This window comes from Anser anser (genome assembly GCF_964211835.1).
Source record: "Anser anser genome assembly, contig: SUPER_17_unloc_2, whole genome shotgun sequence".
NCBI classification, from domain to species: domain Eukaryota; kingdom Metazoa; phylum Chordata; class Aves; order Anseriformes; family Anatidae; genus Anser; species Anser anser.
The window spans coordinates 1,042,613-1,054,061 of record NW_028154219.1 but is presented as its reverse complement, the minus strand read 5'-3'; positions in this window follow the sequence as shown (position 1 = coordinate 1,054,061).

Sequence of the window (11,449 nt, the reverse complement as noted above, 5' to 3'; positions counted from 1 at the left end):
ATCTCAAAGCTCATGTGTAATTTTTAATCTTCAGCCACCATGTCCATACCGAACATATCTAACTTTGAAGTCAGCTCTGCCCTGAATAGGAGGTTGGGTTTTCAGAGGTCCCTTCCAGCCTACATTTCTCCATGAGTCTTTGCCTCCTTAGCAGCTGCAGTTTCAGAACTGTCTCTGAGAGTTACCATAGGTAACGACTCCTTTGCTGGTAAGTCCCTCTTCAGTGTGAACAATTGTAAATTCCCTTTATTCACTTGCAGCCCCAAAGCCCAAATCCGTAGATAATGTATCAGAAGCTCACAGAAAGTGAAATAGATGTAATTCATCCCCTGTGTAGGGAAGAACTGGTCCTAGAAAGGAAAGCTATTAAATTATCTGGAAACAATTTAGCTCTGATAAATTATTTTGTAAATTACACATTACCCCCTCCTTCCCTGGTCTTAGCTGTTCTTGCTCCAAAACTTTGCATGGTGTTGATGTCAAACTAACAGGCCCACACTTGTCTGGATGACTCTTTACCCTCTTCTGGACAGAGGTGTATTTGTTACTCTCCCATTCTGGGGACTATCCCTGATTTGCACAATTGTTATGCATTTTTCCTACTTGACTTGTTGTTCTGTGTGCCAATGCTGTTAATAGGCTAGGTAGATATCAGCTTTTCATTTTTCACTTGAATCGCTATAGATTGTTATTTCACCTCAGATGATGTTGCGCCTAGTGCCCTACCCTCCTTTTCAATGGGAGTCCTGTCACTGCCCTTAATATCACATTGTTGTTGCTGTTAGATGCAGGAAATAAGATTTGCAGCATTTGAGACATCAGTAACTTTTGATCTATTTTTGCCTCAAGCGTGCAACTGTCCTAATTTGTTCTCTTTGTTCCCCCTGGTTTCTGTGGCTTAAGTACCACTTACTATTATTGTTTAATTTCCTATGTGAAGGAGGTTTTCGGTCATTCTTACTTTATTTCTGCAGTTTTTAACCTCTGAAACATGCCTTTTCTCATCGCTTTTTTCCTCTTTGAATTTTGAATTTTAACTATGCCTTCTCTGCACTCAAGTCCCCGAGCTGCTTAGTCAGACTCAATTATTCATTTCCTTAGATTTCAAAGTTTGCATTTCTAAGCCTCAAAACCTTCATTCTAAACCTGGTTTTGTCTGTCGTGAAATGTAAAATGAGAAAAGTCAGCTCATGATCACACTTTATTCAAATTTTACTACATTTAAACCCATACAGGAGCCAAGTCTAAAATGGTCTTATATTTTTTCACTTTTGGGAAGAAATCCATCACATAGTATACCTCTGTGAACATAAGTGGTAATTATCTTTCAATCTTTTGCTGGGAAGTTAAAGTCTCCCATAATTCCCATTATTGTTTACGTGTCTGATAACTGTACAGAGATAATTCACTATTAGACTGGAGCTAAGAGCAAAGAGCAGGCTAGCAAGGCTGTCTATCTTTAGCAGTGATTTGCACAAAACCACTCTTTTGCTGACCCATAACATTTAATTTCTCCATCCTCTGCTTCTTGCTAACACAAAGCACCATCTTATTCCATCCATTTGCCTTGGTTTCCAGCCTTCCTGAGATTTATCAGTACTTGTATGACATTCATGCCTTTGTTTCACCCTTCCTGTGTTGACACTTGTCATAACAGTTTTAGATCCTGAACATGATCATCTCAAAGTTTGCCTGACAGTTAGGTCTTCCTCACATTGTCATAGAGTATCAGGTCTCTACCACTTGAAATAGATGGGATTGGATTAGATTATTGGCACCGTCTCTTGTGCTGGTAGTCCATTATCTTCACAGTCCGTACAACTGGCCATCAGTGAACATGAAGTGGCCTTATCCTGCCCATTTACCTTTCTGGAAATCAGCCACTCTCTCTGCCTAGAACAGGGAATGGATTTTCCTCACCTTTCTTCAAAAGCTCTGAAGTTTTCTGTGATCTTTCCAATTGTACGGTATGATAAGCTTTTGCTGCCACTGAAGGGTAGAAGTCATTATGAATAGTGCCAACAAAACAGAAACATAACAATGAAAACGATATTTTAATTCAGAATAGGTATTTGAAAAGTTCACCTTTTCTAGCACAAATGGGGAAAAGAAAAAAAGGAAGGAAAAAAAAAAAAAAGCAGTCCTAAAACATCAAAACTGTGGCCAAAGAATTAGAAGAAACACTATTTTTCCAAAGCTGCAATGTTTTCCATTCATCTGGCTGGGCCAGCAGAGCACTGGAGACCTGGATGCACTGTACTCATGGCTGGTTCCCCTAAATGACCTGCAGGGAGATCTTCTTCTCTCTATCCCTCTGTTTCTCCTTTCAATCTCTGTTTTGTCTGTTTGTATCACTAGCTCTCAAATCGCCACTGATATATGCACGTGCAGCACCCAGCACAACCTTGTTTCAGGCTCCAGCGGGACCTTTAGGCATTACCATCCTGTAAACAAATAACAATGATAGTGAGTGTAATTACAATCGTCAAACTATTCCAGCTCCACATCATTAGCCATGCCCTGAGCTAAATAACATTTTAATCAGTTTGATATGTCATCTGTGGCTTTCTTCACTGTCACTTGCAATCCAGCAAACTCCTTCCTTCACGTTTCTAGATTAGACAGAGGGTTCTCAACTGCAGACATCCAATTCCCTGTTCAGGAAGCAGCGAGACCTTTCCTCTTCTCACAGATTTAAGATGATAGCCAAGCATCATGAGACACAGTGCGTATGTCTCCTAGGCCCATCCCATGAGAGCAGGACATTTACCACACATGAGAAGAAGACTTAATGCAGTGGCAAAGCAAAATACTCGGTGTCAAAGCCATGTCTAGATGATCATTAAAGACAGATCAAAATTACCCAATACAGGAGGAAAATCTCTCGTTTGTAGAAGATTATGTTCTCTGATTATTAGTTTCAAAATTAGTTTTTCCTTTGGATTTCCTCTGAACTTAAACTTAGTTTGGAATGCCTTTGGTTTTGAATATTTCTGAAATCGTATTACTTCTCCTAAGTAAGTTGCTAGTCTGTTCTATTTACGTGAAATTCGAATAATATTGTGAAGTATCTGCCATCAGTTTTACTGTGTGCCAGGCTGAGTTCCCTGATGAATTTCAAATTTCAGATATGAAACAGTAAAGGTTAAAAAAAAAAAATGTTACAAAGGGTACTTCATGCAGTAGCATAAACTTCTGTTTTCTCAAAACTTGTATCAGTTCATCTCACCAGGACCAGCAGGGGAAGCACACTCTGCCTAGGCACTGGCAAAGGGACACAGTGAGAGTGTAGGGTCTCTTGCTGGGGCCATTCAAAATTTGACTGTACAAGCCCCTGAGCAATATGACAGGGCTTTAAAAATGGCCCTGCTTGAAGTACGCGGGTGATCTGGAGACCTCTAAGGTGCTTTCCAACAAAAGCTTTTCTATAATTGTATGAAATCACCTGCAATAGATTAACCCTGGTCATTATTCCTATCACAGGAAATAACTGTGACACCTGGGTAACAGGTGAGCTTACTGCGACACCAGGGAGAGCCTTCCTGTACTTAAAGGCAACCTGTAGGAAAGCTGGGGAGGGAGTCTTTATCAGGGCCTGGAGTGACAGGACAAGGAGTAACCGCTTTAAACTGAAAAGTAGCACCCAGAAAGAACGGAGTCACGCAACAGGATTCATTTCCAAAACCACCTCATAGACACCTGGGCCAAAGAGCAGGGCCTTGAGCGGGTATATCACAATGGCAGAGTTCATTTCCTTCCCAGTAGCTGGCACGTGCCGTTTTTTGGGATTTCGGGGCTACAGTGAGCTGCTAAGAGGGATGTCTTAGCTCTTGCAGGGCAGTGCTTCCACTAAGGCCAGGACTTTTCTGCATCTTCTACTGCCCTGCAAGCAAGGATGCTTGGGGCACACAGGAAGCTGGGAGGGGACACAGCTGCAGGGATTCCATAAGACACAAGCAAATGCAGCCTTGGCTTGGTGACACTTTCTCTTGATTACTGCTCAACACAAATTACCTCGAGCAAGTCTACTGTGAGGACTAAAGGAAAGAGACGTATGGATGCTGCTAAGCTCTTCTAGCTTGTACCAGGTAGGAAAGATACCTCTGTAGCAGGCGTGAAGAGGATAGCACTAATTAATTAGATGAGAAGCGGAGGAAAGGCACTTAGAGGTAGTGAAAAGCAGTTAATGTGATGTTCCGGGGAAGCTTCAGTCTGCTTAAGGAGTAGCAAGAACAAGCCTAAAGTCATAGCCAAATACAAGAAAGAGAGGAGGACACGCAGCATGAGAAGCTCCCGAGAGAAAGGAGCTCTGTTTTGGGTAAAAATCAGTCCCTTTTTCTATCATGGAGACATCCAAGGGCGTAGGACACGTGCACTTCAGGGAACCAAGAGATGCTGTGCATTTCTCTCGTCCCCCTGACACAGCCACTAGGTGACGATGCTTCCAATTCTCTCTAAAGAAACCTTGCTTTCTCAGGCCCAGGTGTCCAGCTGCACACCAAGGACGTCCCTGGCTCCCAGGCACAGTTCCCAGGCCCAAGGCCGAGCTCCCCTCCGAACCCCCATTCCAGCAGACCTTGCTCCTGGCATTGTGGAGCAGCCATTTCATGTCAGCCTTTTCTCCTGGCAGTCAGCTTAGCGCCGTAACCTCTGCCATCGGGGCGCCCGAGAGCCGTGTGAGGTCAGCAGAGAGTCACTGTCAACCTTTGACCTCACAAAGGTGGGTGGCCGTAAGTGCCCTGAGCGTCCAGCTCACATTGAGTACTGCTGGTGGCACTCGAGGCGTGGAGGTCTGCATGGTGCAATGGGAGACGCCGATGTCCTGCTGCTGGAACAAGAGGCGCTGATGTGCTGCTGGTGCAGGAGGAGACGTGAAGGTGCTGCTGCTTAGAGGTGCTGAGGGGCGGGCAGCCTCAGCGGGCAGCTGAATCAGAGGGCAGGGAAGCCAAGCAGCTTCCTTCTCTGGGGAAGGGGGCACAGAGAAAGTGATTGGAAATGGGGTACAAGCCCTCAGCCTCTAAAAGCAATCCCTCAGATGTTTAGGCATAGTAAAGTTAGGTATATCTATTTGACTCTAGACCCCAACATGTTTGTTAGTGTTCTGGTTTGTCCACTGCTTTCTTGTGGGGGATTTGAGTTGGCCATTACTGTTTAGGTGAATGCTGACTTCATATCTATGGTGCACTTTATTCTTAAAATGGGAAGTTTCTACCAATTTCCCGTCCAAACTTGCTCATAAGCCAACTGCAGTCATCATTTCAGATGTGTCTCCCAACTTACACATTTCCTATTTCTCCTTGATATTTACTCAAGAAATTCATTTACGTAGAGACAACATATTCTTCTCTCAACTGGCATCTGGCCGGGCAGAATGATGTCCTTTCATTCCCTTCCAGGCAATAGGCAACTTGTTCCTTCTGTCTTGTGAACTCTTCCTCCTAAGTTCAATGTGAATACAAGTGGCAGAACTGTGCCTCATGTCTCAAATGAGTGTCAGGGCTGCCTTGTCCAGTGTATTCATACTGGAGGGAAAAAAAAATGAATAGCCATACACACTATATAACCACTAAACTTTTTCAGTCCTCCTTGTGCTAACAGTGCATGAACGTGAGGTTTTGTTGTCATTTTTGTTTGTTTGTTTGTTTGCTTGCTTTAAACTCCTGACTGCCATATAGCAAACATGACAAAAAAACACCCTTTTTTGAGAATCTCTGAGAATGGCTCTGCTTTGTATTATCACCTGTCACTTCACCTGAACCATTTCAATCACAAGCGATATCCTTCTGTCAGGCTTGGTAGTACTTCCCAACCTTATGTCCCCTGCAAATCTCAAAGCTCATGTGTAATTTTTAATCTTCAGCCACCATGTCCATACCGAACATATCTAACTTTGAAGTCAGCTCTGCCCTGAATAGGAGGTTGGGTTTTCAGAGGTCCCTTCCAGCCTACATTTCTCCATGAGTCTTTGCCTCCTTAGCAGCTGCAGTTTCAGAACTGTCTCTGAGAGTTACCATAGGTAACGACTCCTTTGCTGGTAAGTCCCTCTTCAGTGTGAACAATTGTAAATTCCCTTTATTCACTTGCAGCCCCAAAGCCCAAATCCGTAGATAATGTATCAGAAGCTCACAGAAAGTGAAATAGATGTAATTCATCCCCTGTGTAGGGAAGAACTGGTCCTAGAAAGGAAAGCTATTAAATTATCTGGAAACAATTTAGCTCTGATAAATTATTTTGTAAATTACACATTACCCCCTCCTTCCCTGGTCTTAGCTGTTCTTGCTCCAAAACTTTGCATGGTGTTGATGTCAAACTAACAGGCCCACACTTGTCTGGATGACTCTTTACCCTCTTCTGGACAGAGGTGTATTTGTTACTCTCCCATTCTGGGGACTATCCCTGATTTGCACAATTGTTATGCATTTTTCCTACTTGACTTGTTGTTCTGTGTGCCAATGCTGTTAATAGGCTAGGTAGATATCAGCTTTTCATTTTTCACTTGAATCGCTATAGATTGTTATTTCACCTCAGATGATGTTGCGCCTAGTGCCCTACCCTCCTTTTCAATGGGAGTCCTGTCACTGCCCTTAATATCACATTGTTGTTGCTGTTAGATGCAGGAAATAAGATTTGCAGCATTTGAGACATCAGTAACTTTTGATCTATTTTTGCCTCAAGCGTGCAACTGTCCTAATTTGTTCTCTTTGTTCCCCCTGGTTTCTGTGGCTTAAGTACCACTTACTATTATTGTTTAATTTCCTATGTGAAGGAAGTTTTCGGTCATTCTTACTTTATTTCTGCAGTTTTTAACCTCTGAAACATGCCTTTTCTCATCGCTTTTTTCCTCTTTGAATTTTGAATTTTAACTATGCCTTCTCTGCACTCAAGTCCCAGAGCTGCTTAGTCAGACTCAATTATTCATTTCCTTAGATTTCAAAGTTTGCATTTCTAAGCCTCAAAACCTTCATTCTAAACCTGGTTTTGTCTGTCGTGAAATGTAAAATGAGAAAAGTCAGCTCATGATCACACTTTATTCAAATTTTACTACATTTAAACCCATACAGGAGCCAAGTCTAAAATGGTCTTATATTTTTTCACTTTTGGGAAGAAATCCATCACATAGTACACCTCTATGAACATAAGTGGTAATTATCTTTCAATCTTTTGCTGGGAAGTTAAAGTCTCCCATAATTCCCATTATTGTTTACGTGTCTGATAACTGTACAGAGATAATTCACTATTAGACTGGAGCTAAGAGCAAAGAGCAGGCTAGCAAGGCTGTCTATCTTTAGCAGTGATTTGCACAAAACCACTCTTTTGCTGACCCATAACATTTAATTTCTCCATCCTCTGCTTCTTGCTAACACAAAGCACCATCTTATTCCATCCATTTGCCTTGGTTTCCAGCCTTCCTGAGATTTATCAGTACTTGTATGACATTCATGCCTTTGTTTCACCCTTCCTGTGTTGACACTTGTCATAACAGTTTTAGATCCTGAACATGATCATCTCAAAGTTTGCCTGACAGTTAGGTCTTCCTCACATTGTCATAGAGTATCAGGTCTCTACCACTTGAAATAGATTGGATTGGATTAGATTATTGGCACCGTCTCTTGTGCAGGTAGTCCGTTATCTTCACAGTCCGTACAACTGGCCATCAGTGAACATGAAGTGGCCTTATCCTGCCCATTTACCTTTCTGGAAATCAGCCACTCTCTCTGCCTAGAACAGGGAATGGATTTTCCTCACCTTTCTTCAAAAGCTCTGAAGTTTTCTGTGATCTTTCCAATTGTACGGTATGATAAGCTTTTGCTGCCACTGAAGGGTAGAAGTCATTATGAATAGTGCCAACAAAACAGAAACATAACAATGAAAACGATATTTTAATTCAGAATAGGTATTTGAAAAGTTCACCTTTTCTAGCACAAATGGGGAAAAGAAAAAAAGGAAGGGAAAAAAAAAAAAAAAAAAGCAGTCCTAAAACATCAAAAGTGTGGCCAAAGAATTAGAAGAAACACTATTTTTCCAAAGCTGCAATGTTTTCCATTCATCTGGCTGGGCCAGCAGAGCACTGGAGACCTGGATGCACTGTACTCATGGCTGGTTCCCCTAAATGACCTGCAGGGAGATCTTCTTCTCTCTATCCCTCTGTTTCTCCTTTCAATCTCTGTTTTGTCTGTTTGTATCACTAGCTCTCAAATCGCCACTGATATATGCACGTGCAGCACCCAGCACAACCTTGTTTCAGGCTCCAGCGGGACCTTTAGGCATTACCATCCTGTAAACAAATAACAATGATAGTGAGTGTAATTACAATCGTCAAACTATTCCAGCTCCACATCATTAGCCATGCCCTGAGCTAAATAACATTTTAATCAGTTTGATATGTCATCTGTGGCTTTCTTCACTGTCACTTGCAATCCAGCAAACTCCTTCCTTCACGTTTCTAGATTAGACAGAGGGTTCTCAACTGCAGACATCCAATTCCCTGTTCAGGAAGCAGCGAGACCTTTCCTCTTCTCACAGATTTAAGATGATAGCCAAGCATCATGAGACACAGTGCGTATGTCTCCTAGGCCCATCCCATGAGAGCAGGACATTTACCACACATGAGAAGAAGACTTAATGCAGTGGCAAAGCAAAATACTCAGTGTCAAAGCCATGTCTAGATGATCATTAAAGACAGATCAAAATTACCCAATACAGGAGGAAAATCTATCGTTTGTAGAAGATTATGTTCTCTGATTATTAGTTTCAAAATTAGTTTTTCCTTTGGATTTCCTCTGAACTTAAACTTAGTTTGGAATGCCTTTGGTTTTGAATATTTCTGAAATCGTATTACTTCTCCTAAGTAAGTTGCTAGTCTGTTCTATTTACGTGAAATTCGAATAATATTGTGAAGTATCTGCCATCAGTTTTACTGTGTGCCAGGCTGAGTTCCCTGATGAATTTCAAATTTCAGATATGAAACAGTAAAGGTTAAAAAAAAAACATGTTACAAAGGGTACTTCATGCAGTAGCATAAACTTCTGTTTTCTCAAAACTTGTATCAGTTCATCTCACCAGGACCAGCAGGGGAAGCACACTCTGCCTAGGCACTGGCAAAGGGACACAGTGAGAGTGTAGGGTCTCTTGCTGGGGCCATTCAAAATTTGACTGTACAAGCCCCTGAGCAATATGACAGGGCTTTAAAAATGGCCCTGCTTGAAGTACGCGGGTGATCTGGAGACCTCTAAGGTGCTTTCCAACAAAAGCTTTTCTATAATTGTATGAAATCACCTGCAATAGATTAACCCTGGTCATTATTCCTATCACAGGAAATAACTGTGACACCTGGGTAACAGGTGAGCTTACTGCGACACCAGGGAGAGCCTTCCTGTACTTAAAGGCAACCTGTAGGAAAGCTGGGGAGGGAGTCTTTATCAGGGCCTGGAGTGACAGGACAAGGAGTAACCGCTTTAAACTGAAAAGTAGCACCCAGAAAGAACGGAGTCACGCAACAGGATTCATTTCCAAAACCACCTCATAGACACCTGGGCCAAAGAGCAGGGCCTTGAGCGGGTATATCACAATGGCAGAGTTCATTTCCTTCCCAGTAGCTGGCACGTGCCGTTTTTTGGGATTTCGGGGCTACAGTGAGCTGCTAAGAGGGATGTCTTAGCTCTTGCAGGGCAGTGCTTCCACTAAGGCCAGGACTTTTCTGCATCTTCTACTGCCCTGCAAGCAAGGATGCTTGGGGCACACAGGAAGCTGGGAGGGGACACAGCTGCAGGGATTCCATAAGACACAAGCAAATGCAGCCTTGGCTTGGTGACACTTTCTCTTGATTACTGCTCAACACAAATTACCTCGAGCAAGTCTACTGTGAGGACTAAAGGAAAGAGACGTATGGATGCTGCTAAGCTCTTCTAGCTTGTACCAGGTAGGAAAGATACCTCTGTAGCAGGCGTGAAGAGGATAGCACTAATTAATTAGATGAGAAGCGGAGGAAAGGCACTTAGAGGTAGTGAAAAGCAGTTAATGTGATGTTCCGGGGAAGCTTCAGTCTGCTTAAGGAGTAGCAAGAACAAGCCTAAAGTCATAGCCAAATACAAGAAAGAGAGGAGGACACGCAGCATGAGAAGCTCCCGAGAGAAAGGAGCTCTGTTTTGGGTAAAAATCAGTCCCTTTTTCTATCATGGAGACATCCAAGGGCGTAGGACACGTGCACTTCAGGGAACCAAGAGATGCTGTGCATTTCTCTCGTCCCCCTGACACAGCCACTAGGTGACGATGCTTCCAATTCTCTCTAAAGAAACCTTGCTTTCTCAGGCCCAGGTGTCCAGCTGCACACCAAGGACGTCCCTGGCTCCCAGGCACAGTTCCCAGGCCCAAGGCCGAGCTCCCCTCCGAACCCCCATTCCAGCAGACCTTGCTCCTGGCATTGTGGAGCAGCCATTTCATGTCAGCCTTTTCTCCTGGCAGTCAGCTTAGCGCCGTAACCTCTGCCATCGGGGCGCCCGAGAGCCGTGTGAGGTCAGCAGAGAGTCACTGTCAACCTTTGACCTCACAAAGGTGGGTGGCCGTAAGTGCCCTGAGCGTCCAGCTCACATTGAGTACTGCTGGTGGCACTCGAGGCGTGGAGGTCTGCATGGTGCAATGGGAGACGCCGATGTCCTGCTGCTGGAACAAGAGGCGCTGATGTGCTGCTGGTGCAGGAGGAGACGTGAAGGTGCTGCTGCTTAGAGGTGCTGAGGGGCGGGCAGCCTCAGCGGGCAGCTGAATCAGAGGGCAGGGAAGCCAAGCAGCTTCCTTCTCTGGGGAAGGGGGCACAGAGAAAGTGATTGGAAATGGGGTACAAGCCCTCAGCCTCTAAAAGCAATCCCTCAGATGTTTAGGCATAGTAAAGTTAGGTATATCTATTTGACTCTAGACCCCAACATGTTTGTTAGTGTTCTGGTTTGTCCACTGCTTTCTTGTGGGGGATTTGAGTTGGCCATTACTGTTTAGGTGAATGCTGACTTCATATCTATGGTGCACTTTATTCTTAAAATGGGAAGTTTCTACCAATTTCCCGTCCAAACTTGCTCATAAGCCAACTGCAGTCATCATTTCAGATGTGTCTCCCAACTTACACATTTCCTATTTCTCCTTGATATTTACTCAAGAAATTCATTTACGTAGAGACAACATATTCTTCTCTCAACTGGCATCTGGCCGGGCAGAATGATGTCCTTTCATTCCCTTCCAGGCAATAGGCAACTTGTTCCTTCTGTCTTGTGAACTCTTCCTCCTAAGTTCAATGTGAATACAAGTGGCAGAACTGTGCCTCATGTCTCAAATGAGTGTCAGGGCTGCCTTGTCCAGTGTATTCATACTGGAGGGAAAAAAAAATGAATAGCCATACACACTATATAACCACTAAACTTTTTCAGTCCTCCTTGTGCTAACAGTGCATGAACGTGAGGTTTTG